Source organism: Pyxicephalus adspersus, chromosome 7 (genome assembly GCF_032062135.1).
Source record: "Pyxicephalus adspersus chromosome 7, UCB_Pads_2.0, whole genome shotgun sequence".
Lineage (NCBI taxonomy): Eukaryota > Metazoa > Chordata > Amphibia > Anura > Pyxicephalidae > Pyxicephalus > Pyxicephalus adspersus.
The window spans coordinates 54698202-54714770 of record NC_092864.1 but is presented as its reverse complement, the minus strand read 5'-3'; the positions used below and the strand labels follow the sequence as shown (position 1 = coordinate 54714770).

The 16569-nt window shown below is 36.3% G+C and overlaps 1 protein-coding gene across 1 annotated transcript in view; it reads left to right on the top strand.

Annotated features, from left to right (window-relative positions):
• Positions 1 to 13921: 13921 nt before the first annotated feature.
• COL6A3 (collagen type VI alpha 3 chain) overlaps positions 13922 to 16569 on the top strand; it is a 76650-nt gene continuing 74002 nt past the window's right edge. The window contains exon 1 of the mRNA XM_072418513.1: positions 13922 to 14113. The gene's annotated coding sequence lies outside the window, so the exon portion shown is untranslated. The remainder of the gene's footprint in view (positions 14114 to 16569) is intronic.

The following is a 16569-nucleotide window of genomic DNA, read 5'->3' as shown; positions in this document are numbered from 1 at the left end:
TGTGTTCCTTGGTTGCTGAAGGTTACCTCATATTTATAAAATGAAATATTTGTTTTAGGTGACATAATCATTAAAATCAGCTGAAATTAGTAAGACCTGTTGACTCATTCTAATAAAACTTTGATGGAAAAGACAAATCTAGCACCTATAAAAAGCTAAATATAAACTAAGTTATATAAATGGTTTCCCATAATAAACTGAATGTAGATAGGGTAGGTGTTGCTAAAAACAAAAAAATACAATTTTTGAACTTTAGGCAAACAGCTAAATACACAGACAAAAACATATAGTACCATACTACTTTACCTGAATTCGAACAGCCATATTCGGGTGGAATATAGGGACAACCCGAATTCGAACATCAACACTAGTGCCAGTTGCCCACCAATCTTCTGCAACTTTCAATTCTCCATGGGGCCTAGTTACTTCTCTATTACTGTAATTTAGGCTGCCAGGAGGCCTGCCACTGTTAAAATCGCCATGCAATTGGAGACTCACAAGATTACCCAATGTTGTACATTACAGTTACCTTTCAGTGTTTTCATATCAGATTAGTTGTCCATTTGGTATCCTAGGTGGCTTGAATGATCAAATGCACCCAAAAAGTGGAAATTTTGACCATGCTTCCCTGATCAAGAACATGGTGCTTAACCCTAATATTGTCCCATTATTTTGACAAGTGGCCCACAAGTTGTAGGACGCAGGAGGGGTAATAGTAAAGCTCTTAACCACAGACGTTGAGTTGATATTTGAATACCAGTGCATCCTGAAGTACAGTGTACTTGGCATTTCGAGATGGCACATATAGGTGTCTGGTATGTGGTGGCAGCTGAATGTAATCTTTTGCCACTTTATTTTCACAATTTACAATCCTCAACTAATATTTTTTATCACCAATGAAATCAGTGTATGCATAGCATTAGGAGATCAAACGTACTAAGCAATTGAAACATGGCTACAGCTCAATTGCCTAAGGAACCTGTTTATAAAAACTTTATCTAAGAGCAGGAAGCAGGCCTTATTTTATTAGACAACTATTTGGAAAACACTGCCTATTGAATGCCACTTACAGTACTTAATCATAAACTACATACAAGTTTACCTTGTTTCACAGTTTTAAAGAACACCTGCACTATGGCCCTGCTTTATTACAGTTCTCCAAGGCTGGAGAGAATACACTTTCGTCAGTAAAGCTGGGTAATCCAGAAAACCTGTAATGGATTTCCTAAAAGTCAAGTTTTTGTTAGCAAATGTTTTCAATCCTGGACCAGATCCATTCCAGATTTGCTGGATCACCCAGCTTCACTGTTAAAAGTGTATTTTCTCCAGCCTTGGAGAACTTTATTAAATCAGGGCCTATAGGTTTAGGCTGCTGCAGCTGACCTGTTTTTAAAATCCTAGTTTCTTGGCCTTCTCTTACTTCAATCACTTGAGCCTAAGATTTAGAATGAACACTGCAGGACAAGAGGTCAGAAGAAAAGTGGGGCTTGATGGAATGCTAGTCCTGGGTCAAAACAAGAAGCTACCCCAATAGTATTAAAGTTAAGGAATAGACCTCAAGGTTACTTTAGTCACTTTTTCTGGTCATCCCTGGACATTTATAGCTAAATTTACAAACAGAAAGTTGGGGGAAGTCACAGCAGTGGATGTTGAGAGAAGCCACAGGACCCTTTATAGTTCACAACATAAAAAAACTATTTTTGTAGTACATCTAGAAAGTAGCTTTGAATATAAAGTAGACTACATGCTACCAGTTTTTTACAAAAAAAAAATTCAATTTTTGAAAGACCCACAGCATCGCGGGATCGGGTGAGTATGATTTTTTTTAATTACCGGTATATTTAACGTGTATTCGGTGTATAAGACGCACCCACTTTTCCCCCCCAGTTTTGGGGAAGAAAAAGTGCGTCTTATAGTCCGAAAAATACGGTATATCTGAATAGCTGTTTCTCTATAAATTTTGTATGCCAAAGTTGTTTAAGTTGCTACAAGTTTGACAGGAGTTAAATTAAGTCACTGTATTGAGTATACAAAGGTCATTTTAGATGGAGGAAAAGTAATGTTAATAGAGAATAATTTTTGAGAAGACTTTACCATCAATAATCATATCTATAAAAACTAAATTATAACTGGCTAAGAATGTAAAAAAAAAAAGTTGTTGCTGTGTTCATAAGGGCTTTGGAAAGTCTGACCCATTTTAGGTTAAAAAGAAAACATGAAGGAGCAGGAAAATCAGATTTATATATGAAAGGCAGAAGATCATAAGGACTAAGTAAGTAAATAAAATATACAGTGCTGGACTATCCAAGAAAAACTTCTGAATAATTTCACTGAAAGATAAAAACAATAAATAATAGGAGCATTAATATAATGTGCGATAATATTTATTTCATGTGCTTTTCATTTCAGAGTCTGTTTTTTCTCCTGTTTACTAAAAATAGAGAGCAAAAGTCAAGGGGACCGGAGAGAGGATTCCTAGTGCTTAGGTTGGGAATTGGTGATTGTATTATTAATATAGTATAGTTTTGTGGGGGGAACCACTATGATACACCTGGTAAAAAAAGTAAGCATAGCCGGCTGTGTAAGGGTTTCATCGAAGGATATTTCTTATAAGGTGACAGAGAATCTCTCTTGTAACAGTCTTCACAATCCTGCAGTTCCTCCCTAGGGTTTAGCTATCTCCCTTCACCCTTCTGCTTTCTCCATGTGTCAAGCCGATGTTTTGCAGCTGCCTCCTGGACATCAGCCAAAGGCAAAAACCTTGTGGATGGAAATTGAGACCATAGAGGAGGACAGGAGGAGACAATAAGGGCGGGCAGAAAATTCCAAATCTATCTGCTGTCTTTAGAAGAGTAATGGACTTCAGGAGGACCTGGACATTATGACTCATCTAGAGATGAAATTATTGTATAACAATTTACGATCATCTGCAGTATTCCTTTTGGGTTAACTGCTTCCCTTCTGAACTCAAACACTAAAGAAAGTAGATGTCCTATTGTAAAAGTGTGCATATGTTATTATTTACTGTGCAGAATTGTCAAATAATATACACTCAGTGGTGAAATAATATACACTCAGTGGTGAAATAATTTACACTCAACAGTGAAATGGCTAAATGATCTACAGTTTGCAATACATCTGTTTATTTAGAAAGCAATTTAAGCTGATTTGGATAAAAATGGTCTTGGGGTGAAAGTACGTAAGCAGTATAAAGTCTGTTACACTATCCCTGCAGAACAGCATATACCAGGAGCAGAACAAAGCCAAAAGAATTGTGATGTCTGATTCCCATGGTAATCCAATAGCTCCTGAAGGCCTAAGTAAGCAAAGACAATGTGGTAAAGGAGAGGGGAGGATTCCATTCTTGATTTATGCAGCCACTGACAAGCATGAGGAGTCTGTAAACTACCTTAATTGTGTGTGGGCACCAGCCTTAAAACACTTTCTGAGAATGGCCATAGGAAGCTGACCTTCAGCGAAAATACGTTGATACACAAGAGTGTCTGGTAGGTGGACTCAAGTAGTCAACATGTGAGTTGAGGTCTTTGGAGTGTCCTTTTCTAGGCAGAGTTATGGAGCCAGAAGGTTAGGTTGCAAGGGTCTCTTGGTATGGCCAACTAAAAATTATTTCCAAATATTATGTTTATAATAAGATAAATTTTGGTAAGAAACAGTTTGGTAAGTTCACTGTGATTTGTTAAATTGAAGTTTGCTTTTACTAGAGACTATTAGAATACTGCCTGATCTGTGTATCTTATCCACAGTCCCATGTAAAGTAATTTGGGATGGTATTCAGGACCAGTCAGATGCCTTTAAATTGGTGACAGCACCAATATAAGGAACAAAATCAAAGACAAGACTGAGATCAAAGCTATACAGTAGGTAGGGGCCTGTAATAGGCCAATAATAGTCATGACTAAGTCAAAAATAGGAAAAGAGAAATAAAAAAAGAACCATGAACAAATATATTGAATCTGAAGCCCAGCTGAAGCAGGTGGGCAGGAGGGAACCTTTAGACCAAAGCAGTTGTAACAGCAGGACTGGTAGGAATTCTAAAGAGAGGAAGAAGATAGTTGCATGAGGCATGAAAATCAAGTGAAAAAACACATTGATTTTGCTAAGACATCCCTGCATCTGATGAATCCAGAGCAGAAGGGATAACTGCAACCACATGCATAGGCCAGGTAGTAAGAGACTGACCTGTGGCCAAAGGTGAGGGTTAGAACTCTCATAGTCAGGGTTAGCATTTCTTGTTACATGAACAGGATAGTATAAATTAGTTTCTGTAACCACCAGACCAATTTAGAACCCACTTCACAATTTAAAAATTAAATAGTTCCAGTAAAAATGTTTAAAAAAAATGAAAGGGTTCTAGTTTTACGAAATTTAAACTAAGCTGAAATTCAAAGCCAGTTTTGCTTTTATCTATTTAGGACAGACTTTCTGTTCTTGCAAATGAGACCTGTGCAATACTTAGGTAGAAAATAATTAACCTGTATACTTAGTAATAGCAAATAGCTTTTTTTTTTAATTATTTTGCCCTGATACACACTTTAAACTTTTAGATCAACAAATATGTGTGCAAATCAGCCATATCGACCAAAAAGATGTTTTTTTGTTTTGTTTTTTTTTAACCTTACCCGATGAACAGTTTGCAGTAAACATACATATTCTGATGTTGAAAAAAAATGAAAAAGAAATGAATTTTCAAAGCTACAAATTACACTCTAGTTAGCTTTTGATTTGCTTACTTGTGTTACATATGATGATGTAAACTGAACATAAAGAGTACATTCTAAGAGATGCATTACTATACTTTTAGATGTCCTTGTACTTGTCATATGCTTCACAGCTGATCATCATATGTTTCCACTTACTGATACCCACAGCTACAATCCCCACTTTCCTCTCTGCTATGCTTCAGCTATTGCAGATGGTTTTAGTATATGATGCAATTCACAATTTCCCATCACTATTCATTAGATGGGCACTGGCTGTGTTTGACATCTACATTTTTATTATGAAGCCAAGGCCGTATATTAAAACTGCATACAAATGTTGCTTAGCAAATTAAGGTCAAAGAGGATCAAAAAAAGATGCATCAGGTACTGATCTATGTTGGTGGCCTGTCTAATCAGGAAAAATGTATTCAATAAGGCTTGTTAAATTCCCACAATTAATTACTCTGTACAATGTACTCCACCGACTTGACCTCCCCCACTACTATGCTGTTACTTTAGTAAGGATTACATATTAAGTAGCCTTTACTACTTTGCTGCAAATTACACAAACTATCATGCAACAGCAGCAGAAGTATCAACCTACTCAAACACTGCAATGTACTTTTAGGCCACATTCACACTGTTGTTCTATTGCAACTTGCCCCACCAGGGCAGGAAACTGTTTATTATGCGCATTGGTTGATTGCAAGTGTTACCTGAAGGCATAGTCATAGAAATTAACAGCAAAAGAGAAAGGCAGGGCTACTACTACTAAAAGTCATCTCTAGGTCAGTCAATGCTTGCCTATATCATACGCAGCGTGCAAATCCAGCTCATTACCGTGTGCAGTGAAAATAGTTTTGTGTCTGATGGCACAAACCAGCTGCTCTTTGCAAGTGATCTTTATCCCATAAAATGTGGGATAATGAAAGTATAGACAAACACTGTTACGCATTTCATGTTTAATATTGCCTAATCAAAGAATGTAAGACTAAAGAATGCAACCAAAAAGTTTCTGCACTATAGTAATAATAATTTCTATAGTAATGCCCAATTTCTGGGCTAAAATAAGTCCCCAACCTGTGGAAGCAGTGTTATATTCATTCGGGGTTGCCTAAGTTGGTTAGGTCTGGGTTCACCAATGTTATTTGGCCGATAAATGAGGTCCGCTGAATGACCAGGTTGCATGAGCATATTCCAAGATGACAATGCCAGGATTCTTCAGGCTCAAATTCTAATAATGGTTTAGGAAGCATGAGACATCATTTTCACACATAGATTGGCCACCACAAAGACCAGACCTTAAACCCAATGATAATCTTTGGTATATGCTGAAGAAGACTTTACACATCATCAATACAAGATTTTGGTGAAAAATTAATACAGTCCTGGATGGAAATAAATGTTGTGACATTGCATAAGCTTATTGGGCTAATACCACAGCAAATGCATGCAGTAATGTAAGCTAAAGGCGGTCCAATAAAAGTTATGACTTTGTTGCTGGCCAGGCAGTGTATGTAAGGACTGCTCACACACTTCCTTACACACTTCCTTGATGACATTAATTTGTAGCTTCATTGGCAAATGTTATAGTTTTGTAGAATAAATGGTAATCTTTCCTTAGAGATATCAAGTTGTTGTTATAAAGTTTTGTATCTGGCTAAAAATCCAAGGATATTAAAAAAAATATTCCTACATTTTAATCAATTTTCCACTCTGTGCTTTTTATACACTGCAGCCTCAATTCAGTCCATATGGAGCACATTGAAATTTCCCCCAGGAAATAGTTTGAGTAATGGGAGTAAATTGTGAATTTAAATTTGAATGATTGTTTTTTTAGACATTGCTGACATTTTAACGAACTTTTTAGTCAACCTAACACCTTCTATATATATCATACCAAGGTTTTCCGCTCTGGATATGGAGTAAACAATTTATGGTACTCAAGGAAAACAACTAAATACATAGTTAAAATACATATATGTCCACAGGACAGTGTACTGTCCAGACTATGGACAAACCTATCACTTCCCACACTTAGGAAAACATATACATAAGTATATGTACACATATTTAAGTACACCACATAAGGTCACTGAGATGATGGAAATAGAATAAAAGGTGGAAAGTAAGAAGAGGTAAATGGTAGAAGAGTAGACAGGGTAAAATGGGTAAAAAAAACTCAAGTAAAATACTTTACCAACAGCTCACAGTACATCAGTGTGGTCACTGGGAAGAATGTCACCCATACACATAGCCAAAAAGATCATTGGTGTCAGTTAAACTGAACATAAACTGTTAATTTCTCAAGGAATCCCTAACAACCTGTGGAGCAACCCTAGGATTGCAGGAAACCCTGGTTGAGTAACACTGCACTAGAGAGATTTCAAATTTGTCTTCATCCATGCTTTAATAAAATGTTTGGGTCTGCCATCCAGATGCTTTCTTAAAGGGAACACCTGAGGATAGAATTATGGGAGCTGCCATCGTTGTCAGAAGGTACAGCCTCTGGGAATGTCATACGGATCTTGACTTTGCTAGTGAGTTTGTTAATTAAATGGAAAAATTATACAGAATGACAGTTCAGACATTGCTGATCACACGCTTGTTTAAAGACAATTAATGATTTAGTCATTGACATTCCTGGAACATGCTTACCTTCAGTTATAGAAATCCATAGCTGATTTTGTAAATAAGTGCAGTCATGTGAGAAAGTTAGGGCTTGAGATTGAGATTTTTAGGCATAGTTGGGAAAGCACACATTAGATATTCAATTCAATCAGTGGAGACAATTAGAGGTGATATACTTAAACTAATGACACATAAGAACCTTGGTATACTCCTGCTTATAAACTAAATGAACAAAATGCAGATTTGTCCTGGGAAAAAAATAAGTTCCAACATTTACTGTCATTTCAAATCCATGAAATTAGAATCAGGCATTCCAGGTTTGGTGTCAATAATGGGAAACCTTCAAAGGGAATATGCATCTGGAACATGTCTATTTTAAACCTCAGATATGGAAGGTCTGGTGTTCTTTTTTCTATTGATGTATGTGGTGTCATCCTGCCTGGGTCAAAAGAGCTCTCTAAAGCCCACAGAAATGAGGTTGTAAATGTCTAAATTTCTGCCTAAGGATTTAGAAAACAATATGTAATACTTAATATTAAACACTCCACTTTAAGGTTTATTACACATGAGTAAGGTATATATCAAATACCTTGTATTTTGCTGAGGACATTTCTGCACACCAAGTTGAAGTTACCATTTGATGCCAAAAGCAGAAGAACAACATTTGATGAAGTGCAATATCTGCAGGTAACTTTTACAATAGCTATTAAAGTGCATGAACCTACAATCAGAAAGAGGTCAGACCAATTTACCACCAAGTAGAAGTGCCAAGAAAAAAATGCAGTTCACAAATAATATTAATTATTTTTCTTTTGAACATATGGACAAGGACCATGACATTTAAAACAATCTTTTGTGAACTGATGAATTGGATATAATTGCTTGGCCACAGAAACTGTATACATCTTTGGTGTAAATGAAAGACAGCATTTCAGAAAAACCCTAAACCCTTTACCAAATGTGAAGCATAGTGTTGGAAATGTTATGATTTGGTATTGTTTTGCTGGTTCTTGTCTTTGATAGTTTGCAGTGATAAACGTAAACTATGAAATCTGAAAAATGAATCATTTGATAGTGTGGTGAATAGATTGTGAAGACATCTTTTCAAAAGTTGAGGTTAAAAAGGGAATGGATCATTCAACATGATAATGATCCGATGCATACTAGGAAATTAACTAAATAATGGCTGCAAGTAGGAATGGAAGGTTATGGACTGGTCTAGTCAAAACTCTAATTTTAGTCCTATTGAAATAGTTTTGGGAGGTTTAAAACAGACAGTTTATGGAAGAAAATAAAAAAAAAACTACATGGAGTAGTGGTCTGCTAAGGAGGCAATACTACCGTAGAAAATAGTTTCTGCTAAGGAGGCAATACTAGATAAGGCCAAGAGGGTACCTCCTTTTCCCACAGAACACCATTACATCTAATAATATTTTTGTTTGATAAATTATTTAAAAGACCAATCTCCTTCTGTTTTTATTTAAAGTGGAAGAAAACCCAAAACTTACTCAAAACAATAAAATCACACTTACCTTCAATTCCACAGATCAGTCTGTCAGGAGTTTTCTTCCATCGGGTCCCGCATCATCCCGGTATCCGTCTTCGGACCAGCGCAGAGGGAGTGCCAGGCGCTTCTATGTTCTCTTCTTCTGTCTTCTTCCTACATCACCCGATCTCGCATTGTGCAGGTATCAAATTGGGTGCCGTAGTTTGGGAAAAAACTTGCCGATCTCAGTGTGCATGCGTGAGATTGGCAATTTTGTCCTCTATTGATAAAAAGGCTCCTTCTGTGCATGCGAGAGGCTCTCGGAGAGCAGCCAAGAGCCTCCCCTGAGGCATGACGTAGCTATCCCAAGAGGCTTTGCACTCCTATTCATTCTTGATCACCTAGGTAATCGCCCCCTAATAGGAATTTTGGTGTTACACTTAAAAAAAACAAAATATTTACTTTGAATTAAAGGGTTGTGTACCCTTTTATGTAAAGTAAAAATTCTGAGTTAAGGAACACTTTAGGTACCTTTATCTGTAGAAGTTGTTTGAATTAAATATGTTGAAAATACCAAGAATTTTCATGTAAGGTACTTACTTTTTTACAACTGTATGTGCCCTGGAAATCAACAGTAATTTCTTAAGCGTGGTTTACATAAAATGTGAATACGTTTATAGATATATTCTGGCTAAATCAATTCTGCTTTAATAGACTTTATTCTCCATTCAGATAGAGATCAGGTTTCCAAAAATCTTTTGCTAAAGTACTTTGTTAATATTGTGGTATACAGCTGTGCTGTGCTGCTAAATTATTTGTTTCCTGTGTCTTGTGGTCTCTGCAAGGCTAACCTCTATAGACCTCTTTAGATGTAATGATATGTATAGTATTGTGGTTCTTCATGGAAAACTTTCATTTTCTCAAGATTTCCTTTGTTTATCAAATTATGGTGATTTGAAAATAATATATTACTATGCTTATCCCTTAACAATCAGTTCTTTTTAATGAAATATAAAGATGAAAAAAAAAATTGGACATTAAAAGAAATAACAAATATTACCAAAAATGAAAAAATGAAAAACAAGTAGACCATAAAACTATCACAGTATACCAAGCGACAATAAATTTATTCCTGAATACAGGAAGTATCAGAGATTGTAAAAAGCTTAATCATTATTGGAATATACCAGGAGTGATGGTTTATAAAGACTATATAGAAAAGAAAAGGAAAAGAAGAAAACAAGTAGTAAACTTATACAAAAAAAAAAGAAAAAGAGAGAGAAACAGCTAGGACTGAACCTGGGAGTAGCATATCATGGTAACTTTTAAGATCCTTGTTCCCCCTTGTGGGGATTGTAACCAAAACGTTGAAACATTTTAGGGAGAGATAGTAATAATGAATCTTAAGGTGCCCATATTGCGGTAAATTTACTAATCCTGTCATAAAGACGAGCTGTTTCATTAGTTGAACATCTTTAATTTGAGAGTAGAGATCCGACAGTCCAGGGGGGAGGTTAACAATGTTACATTTTTTTTCAGTTTAGAGAGGGTATATACAGGTAGTCCCTGCAGATGGGTCAATACATTCAGGGGTAAAAAGGTTTCCATCAGGTTATTAAGGTGACCAAAAATCATTCAACAATAGGGGACTAAAAGTTGGCCAAATATGTGGTATAGGGTAATAACCTCTAATGACTCCTCCATCAAATCTTCCTGGTAACTGGAAAAATGGCATGTAAGTTATTAGAATTTTCTATGCATTTTCCTTATATAGCGTGCAGAAGGAGCTCTTAGGAGCGGAGCTCCAATTGAAGACCCCTTCCAAGTACCATGTCCGCATATATCAATGTTTAACAAAGGGCACTGTTGGCTTAGTATTTACTACTTGATGTATAAGGTGCTTCTCAAAAGTCCCCTTGCACATATCCATTCCAAGGGAGCTAGATTAGAAAAGGGTACGTTTTTAATGATGGACTGAGTATGGTGCCGAATTTGAAAGTAACCAAAAAAAAAGTGTGTAGGACATTACATTTCTTCTGTAAATCTGAAAAAGAGAGAAGCTGCCTTGTGCATGGATGTACTAACTGCCCAAAGTGGAAGAGACATCTGGATTGCCAGGGTAGAACAGTCTGATGCTGGAAACTTTACAGTAGTTGAGAATTATGAAAATTCATTCTGGGGCCATAAATTGAAACTTGTCTATACATTGAACCATGTTTTTTTTTTTTGCCTTCCTCCAGGTCAATTATGTTCATAGGGTTTTTTTTTTATTTATTTTTTTTTTATGTTTGTTTCCCTAATGGTTGAACTTGATGGACTTATGTCTTTTTTTCAACCTAACTATGTAACTATACAACACTGAAGCCAGGTATGTCTAATGAGTTGCATAGGGCCTCAAGAAGAAATCCATAATAGGGAATAGGCATGTAATAGAGCCATTCATAGCTTCTTGATCTCCATCCAACGGTTGAAAGACGCCAAGGTGAACACAGAGGTTAAATGGCGTAAGTGTGTTGCATAGAAATATTTAATATATTCAGGGACACCCAGACCTCCTCTATTTTGAAGAAAACATACTTAGGTAAGCAGTGATGCTTATGTCCCCCCCCAAAAAAAAACAAAGGTTGGTGCTTGGAAGTACTGGGTATTCACCTAACAGAAGGCAAGACAAAAAAAAATGTATCCTATATGCTACTGAACCAAAATTCAAACAAGAACTCTTGCCAAAATCTTGGCTTGTGAATTTATACCATGGCTTTCTTGTTCATAAAACTACAGTTGCAGATCCTCATCGTTGTCTGTTGTCTGTGTCATGGATGTTCCTTGGAAATAGTTGTTAGCATTCTCAGGCTTTTCAGGAAGATATGCAACTGCTTACCTCTGACTCATTTCTTCTTTGTTACGATGAAGACGAACCATTATTTCTTACCACAGATGAATCTCCTAATAGTGTGTGTGATTTTCTCAGACATATTCTTGCAAAGCTTTAAGAAGCCACTATTGCCCTTTTCTCTGGAAATACCCCAGCTATATAAAGCTACTTTGTGCAGATTAGGAAAGAAGCATTACCTATCACTGCTAATTTTATTATGTCACCTACATGCATACACACACTAGTCAAATATATTCCCACATGACCCGCCATGTAACCATGTATGCTTTATTTCAGTGTTATGTGGAGTGTTTAAGATTACACCTCTGTACTAACCAGAAAGGCCATTTTCAAATGTAAAAAATAAATAAAATTTAAACTGTACATTAAAAAAGACTTTCAGTTATGTTGATCAGTTGTGAAGACATGCTTAACAAAATATGCCTATAAGGGGCTGATTAGTTCAGAAAGAGTTACAATTTTTTTTTTTATCTAGATGAAACATGATCCCTCACACCACGTTTCGGTTCCCTTAGTTACTTTTCTTTAAAGAGAAATGTCCACCTACATCTACAATAAAAGGCACTGTTAAAAATGTTTACATATGACATACACAAAAACACACATTTCCCTCTTGATGCTGCCAATTAATAACTTCTATTCTTCTGAACTTTTTATTGGGCCTTGTCTCCACCATGCCATGTCCTTTACAATTATATTAGCTAGGGTGCAGAATTTGTTATTATTCAATAGAGGGAACTTTTGTTTAAGACTTATAATGTTGGTATTTGTTTTTTGCTGCAGTTTTCATGTTGGAGAGCCTGCAAGAGAATGAAGGCAATGTCAATTATAAATTGTTTAAAGTCAGAACTCCTATGAAGATCTGTGTTTAAGCTTTCCAAAGTGGAGCTGAGGTTTTCTTTTAAGACTCCAGCAAAGCTAATTAAGCTTGTGGAAAACTTTGCAAATGCTTGCTCTCACTGCTCTAATACAAGTGGAAACTCTTGTGAACTAGGTCTAAGGCGAAATAAGACAGGAGGCCCCACCACATGACTGGGTCTCTTCTCACGTACTTCTTCAGTGCCTGGCTTTCTCCAGGCTCTCAGCATACACATAAGGCTGTTTGCCATGGACAGACCAAATGTACGTCAACCCTTCTGCTATTAGAGGTAGGCTAGGTGGGTGTACATTAGTAAAGCAAGGAAAAAAAAATATTTGATGCTTTACAGAAGTGAATTTCTTATTTTGCTTTATGGCAGGTGTGCCATGCAATGTAATATCCCCAGGGTCACCTGGATTCCACAATAGATCTACAAAAAAGTATCCACAGTTTTCCTTTTATGACTCACAACATAACACAGTTGTGTAAGGTTCATATGGCAGCTTTTTCTCAGACAATCTCAGCATTTCATACTACTGGAATTGTTATTAGAATTGTAGTGGAGATCTACTGAAAACAGACACATTCACTCCGCTATCTCCTTCAGTTTCTTTAAGTTCAAATACTTTTCCTATTGCCGTTTGCATAACTTTTAATAACATCTGCCAAAGAGTGCAAAAAAGCTGTAGGTTTGCCAAGTTGAAATCCTGAAAGTGGATTCCCGGATAGTTTCTCCTCACTTGCTCTAAGTAAGGGAATGTGGACTAAAAGAAGGAGGCTGGGAGGTGGGTGTAGGCAGGACACTGAGTTTATAATGTCTTATCAAGAAGATAACATAGACTCGTCACTGACACATCTCATTCCTACTTTCATGTGTCTGTCACGTATGTTGCAAACAAGGACATGTCACGTATGTTCCAAACAAGCATACATTTTTTTTTCCTGACATGATATAGTTTTTTGTCATTTGTCCACCTTATAGCAACGGTAACCGTTAGTCTTTTATTTACACTCCTCTAATTAAGGTTGTGACATTATTTGCTCCATGTCTGTGCTGTTTATTTCCATTCTGTGCTTTATACAGAAGATGACTGAATCCAGTACAGACCACCTGGATTTTGCTTTTTAGAAACGAGAAGGGTTTAATGACTGTGATACATATGTTCCATAGTGGTTTGAGGGTTAAACATAAAGTAGTGACATCAGCCAGTGATAGGAGCCAGATGGGAGCAGTTTGGAAAGAGGGCAGGTTTGGAGAGGGGGAGTGGGGGAGTGGGGGAGTATTTTGAACTGTTTCTCATTTGGGCTGGGATTGTAGGCGATTGGATTTCCCTCTTTCAGTCTTGAGCTGCTACCTTCAGTCTGAGCAGCTGGACCTCTCACCATCTCTATCCTCATCAGCCCTAGGAGACCAGGAGACAAGTCTGCCTGGCAGAGCATCACAGGAGTCCTGACTGAAGAACATGACTGGCACACAAGTGTGAAGCTGACAAGTTACCTACTATCTCTTCTTCAGCTCAGGGGTATGGAAACAAGGGCAATTATGGATTTGGGAATTTTGTAATAATTTTGTTAATAGGAAAGCTTAAAACTTTTAGCCATATTTTTAGCATGAATATTAGATACAGTATAAGCAGTTCACCTTCAGGAACAATTAAAGTTACATAGTTACATAGAAGATATCTGCTGAAAGAAAGTGTGCAGTGTGGTATTGTGATGGGTAGACACAGTAAAGCAATGTGTAATTGGGCAATGTAGGTTAAGGGAGAGAAATGAAGTGATATGTTCTTGCTCACACATAATTAAAGCCATAATACTGGATTATAGAGGCAATATGATACTCAGGCTTGCTCAGGAAATGCAAGCCAATTTAGTAACTCCTAACAATTAGCGTAGGAGATGTGGAAGAGACAACAAAAGGCAGATTTCTTTAGTTTTAAACTGAACATTTATATGAAATTTTACATAAAAGGGTTCTTTGAGATAGATTCTTTGAAATGCATGTGTCATGCTAGGCACTTGATTAATGAAGATTGGAGAAAATTTGATTATTTTTAAAAGCAATGCAAAAATCCTCTTTTTGAAAGGTAAATGTCATTGCCATGGGAAACCACTCAACTTTTGTGTTTTTATTTCCTCTAATTTATATAAACCCCTGTTTGTCAATAGCAGGCTGAAGACTTGGCTGCATGCACAGTGGTCCCCCCAATGCCTTTTTAGGGTGGGTGTGTCTGGGTTATCTGGAATTTGGGTCACGCCATGGCACGGCAGTAAAATGCATTCTTCCTTTATGGTGTTGCTGTTATCATGTTCTTTCATCTGCTCCTGTTTGTCTGACAACTGCAATTCTCATTTGCTTCTGTGTTAAGTCCTTTTTATTGCTGCTTTTGTAAAAAAAAAGTTATATTCCAGTTAGATGTGGCTTTATGTAATAACTTCACTGTCAAGCTAGAGTCATTTTTTGTACAGTAATTTTGATACTGGGTTTTATTTACTATTATGCTCTTCTTGTGCTAATTTTCTGCATTTGTGTTATATGTTATGCATATGCAATGTGATGTTAGAGCTAGTATGTTTAACTTTAGTATGTGCACTGTAAGTGGCCATGGGCAGTTAGGTTTATGTAATAAGTATGCTGCTGAATTTTGATAGTAACATGTGTCCTGGATTTATTATCTGTTACAGAAGTAGTATTTAGACTTATAAAATTAGTTTGTGGAATTCTTTATTTTTGTCATTAGCAATTGGAAACTGGAGAAGCAGAGGTTGTTCTGAATGTAACAATATTAATCATCATAAAATAAATATTACATTTTAGTTCAGGAGTGGTGGAAGAATTTACTTGAAGGATCTTGTTAGAGTTGGCACAATCAATAGAACTCTGCAGATGCCTACAAACCAATTTGCAACTTGATGCCAAAAGAACCTACAGTCCTAATGTGTCTATCAAAGGGCTTGTAAGATTATATTTAGAGAACTATACAAAGCACCTTGGAAAGAGGTTTGTGTGGTCTGGTAAAAGCTTATGACTACTTGGAAAGTATGATTGTATGGGTAGAAATGCTCAAGATATATACCAGGAAACGCCCATAAATCATAGCACTAATACACAGGTGCTATGCAATGAAAAGGCAGTTTCAAGTGATATATTTGAACCATGTGTGGAGCCTGGTGGTCATACTCACCTATTGGCATGTTATACCACCTAGGGATGTCAGTGGCAAGATATACCCCACTCTAACCCTATTGCTTTCCCTGCACCATAAAATCCCATATGAGCACTGATCAAAAGTCATGGCAGACCTTTTTTTGCTGTTATTTATTCATATTGCATTTTTCAAACAATTATTCTGCCAATCTAGCAGCTAAAGGGTCCAAATACTTGAGCATTTGTTGCATATTTTTAACTTTACTTAAATGTATATAGTTTTTTTGTTGCATTTTCAATCATTTATGCAGTTTGTGCTTGCCTGTGTTTAGCTTTTGGTATTTTTCTAATTCAAGTAAATATTTACTGCAGGTTTGTGCAATCTGTAGAGAATCATAAACTTTTGGAATCTAGACAATTGTGATTCATAAACAGAATGAGCCTTTGCAGATTGGACATATTTGGAGGACATTATACAAGCAAATGAAAAAAGTACAGATTGCCTGGTGGGCAAATTGATTCTTTCCTCATTGTTTAACTATGCTTGCATGTTTTTTATTTTTTGTTCCTATGAAAATGTTTATTAAATACAGAAGTTTTTTTTAAATAAAGGAAACATAAGCTTTAGTTAATAAAAAAAAATCACAAAACAATGCTATTCTAGCATTTTATTCCTCAGTCCATTATTGCAATGCATTAAATTCCTCAAAAAACCTGTTTGCATGGGCTTCAATGTATTCCCCTTGTGTAGCATTGATGCAACCAATGCATTTGCTTTTAAGATATCAACACTTAAAGAAATATATATGCAGCAAATGATCAAATATCAAT